Source organism: Galeopterus variegatus, unplaced genomic scaffold (assembly GCF_000696425.1).
Source record: "Galeopterus variegatus unplaced genomic scaffold, G_variegatus-3.0.2 Scaffold2126, whole genome shotgun sequence".
Classification (NCBI taxonomy): Eukaryota; Metazoa; Chordata; class Mammalia; order Dermoptera; family Cynocephalidae; genus Galeopterus; species Galeopterus variegatus.
Genome location: NW_007728237.1, coordinates 84,634 through 87,260, shown reverse-complemented (window position 1 = coordinate 87,260; position 2,627 = coordinate 84,634). Strand labels below are relative to the sequence as shown.

General features: G+C 57.6%; 1 protein-coding gene across 6 annotated transcripts in view; it reads right to left on the bottom strand.

The window, feature by feature from the left end:
- Positions 1-2,424, bottom strand: part of MYO9B (myosin IXB) — a 96,336-nt gene extending 93,912 nt beyond the window's left edge. For all 6 annotated transcript variants that reach the window (XM_008580538.1, XM_008580539.1, XM_008580540.1 and 3 more), the window contains exon 1: positions 2,365-2,424. The gene's annotated coding sequence lies outside the window, so the exon portion shown is untranslated. The remainder of the gene's footprint in view (positions 1-2,364) is intronic.
- Between the last annotated feature and the right edge of the window lie 203 nt (positions 2,425-2,627).

The window sequence follows — 2,627 nt, the reverse complement described above, 5'->3', positions numbered from 1 at the left end:
TGGGGGGGGGGGGGGGGGGGGGGGATTCCCGCTAGAACATCCCTTCTCCAGAGTCTGAGGGCTTATCTCTGTCCCTGAGACCCAGCTCACTGCTTGGCACAAGCAGCCCTCACTTAACTGAACTCCGAGTTACCTACGACACACCACTTCGCAGAGATGAGGAAAGGGAAACAGTAAGCTCACGAGCCCCCCTACGGCCACACAGAAAGGGGGGATTCCCAAGTCCCCACCTGCTCCATGGAGTCACCAGGCTGGACCTGAGGGAAAGTCTTGTCCAGGGATTTCCAACCAAAAGGTCACAACCAAAGCTTTGGGAACAGGCGCCTTGTGCAAAAGCACGTCGGACATGGCAGTTTTCTACTCAGAGATGGAGAAACAGCAAAAAATCATTTTTGGATATAGACTGTAGAGTGGAAAGCTGAACAAAAGTAGGATCACTGTCATGGGGAACTGAGAGATGGGGGCTGCACAAAACCCAAGGGAGGATGTGTCCTGGAGACACAACAGTACACACTGGTGTGAAGGGTAACAACAGGGGCTGGTTTTCAAAGTTGAAAAGCCCTGATGGAGGCCAATCCATTCATTCTGCAGGTGAAGAAATGGGCAAAGAGACCTGACTGAGGCCAGGACTCCCAACACGGTATATACTTGCACGGTATATACAAAGCTCCCTCCATGACACCCCACCTGACCACACTCCTGGTGCAGGGAGAAGGCAACAGCAGGGCCATAGGATCAGGAGATTCTGGTCATGTTCGTCAGGGTGCCTTGGCTAGGGCAAGCCCATGGCCAGTGTCTGCAGGAGGCACGACTGTGGGCTGTAATCATATTTCCTGGGGCAAGAGAGGCCGAAACCCACCTCCCATAAAAGCTGGAACATTCTGGAAGTGAAGGGGGTGGTTATGTCTCCGTGGCCCTCTTTATATTCAAACTTTCCAGATTCAACTCCTGAACAATCAATAAACCAGTTACAAACCCAGGCTCCCTGACCCTTCTTGCAGATCCCAGATAAGAATCCCTGCAGTAGGGAAAGGACAGAAATAGATGCCAATCAAAACCACCCTGGTCCGGGCCGGCCCGGCGGCGCACTGGATAGTGCGCCGCTTGGGAAGTGCGGCGGCGCTCCCGTCCGAGGGTTCGGATCCCACATACAGACCGGCTCCCAGTGAGCGAGGCGCGGGAGCAACACCGAGGCTTGCGATCCCGTTGCCGGTCCCTGGTCCGGTACGGGGGCAACACTGAGGGTTGCAATCCGTTGCTGGACACGGAAAAAAAAAGACAAAAGACAAAAAAAAAAAAAAAAAAAAAAAAAACCACCCTGGTCCAAGAACCTCGTCAGAGCCAACGCCAGAACCCAGTCTGCGAGATGGTAAGATAACTTTCCCAGGTCACCTCCAGCAGCTCCTGGACACCTTAAGATTCTAGAGACTCAGAAAATGATCTCGGGAAGGCAGGAGCTGGGACTCTCTGCCTGCAAGGCCCAATGTCCTCACCAACTCCCATCTCAAACAAAGAGGCACAGAGAAGCCTTCCCTTAGAGACCCCTGGCCTACAGGGCGCCCAGGGAAGACGGGAGGGCACGCGGCAGCCCTGCCTCTCCAGGGCTGATCTCATAGCCGCCTGGGGGACAGATTTCCTGTATGTCGTTTTACCCATTTAAGTCCAAGGATGCTACTCCGCGGAGGTGGCGACAGCCCTGCACATGCGGGTGCTTGCACACCCGCCTCCCTCCCTTCTGAAACACAGTTCCGGCCCCACCGAGGCCTAAGGCTCCTTTCTTGCTCCCAGGGACCCCCAGAATCAGCTAGTCCTGTCTTATAAGGAGAGTGGTGCGATTCCTGAGATTCCCAGGACCAGGAGACCGGGCCCATAGGGTTCTGAGACTTGCCCCAAGTCATCCAGCTGTTGGGTGTGAAATCAGGAAGGAGATGAATCAAGAGGGGAAGGAAAGGCCCGAATCTCCAAGGGCTGCACCCCAACATCTGCACGGGGCCACTCTAGCTCTTTCCTTCTCTGCCCTCCTCCCTGGATCCACCCTCAGTTCTTGTCACGGCTTCTACCCTCTTTCATAGCTCCTCTTCCAGCTCCCTTTTCCCCGCTTCCCAACAGCGGGCTGCCACCTCAGTGGGTTCAGAACTCGCACTTATTAAGCGCCCACTGGGTGCCAGCGCCGCCCTCCCGCAGACACCCTTCCCCAGGCTTCGGTCGCGCGGGCAGACGCCCCAGGCCGGTCCCGCACCCCTTCCCCCGCCACCGCATCCAGGCTGTCCCCGCAGAGCCTTGCACCCGCCCCCAACTTGGGCCTCTCGTCTCCGCCTCCCTGCCTCCCCCTTCCCAGCCCAGTTTCCTGCGACCCCCAATTACCACTTAAGCCACGTCCTCTTCGGAGAAGCTGCTCAAAGCCACAAGACTCACCCCCCACACCCGCACACCCCTTCACCAGCCCCAGCCGCAGCCCCAGCGCCTTTCTCCTCAGTCGTCTCACTTCCACCCCGTCTCCGCCCCCTCCCCACGACCCCCAGGCTCACTCCCGCCCCCTCCACCCCTGCCGTCGCATCCCCCACGAGCCCTCAGCTCCGTCTCTCTTCGCGGCAGCTCCCCCAAGTCGCATTCCGAGCTCAAGTCCC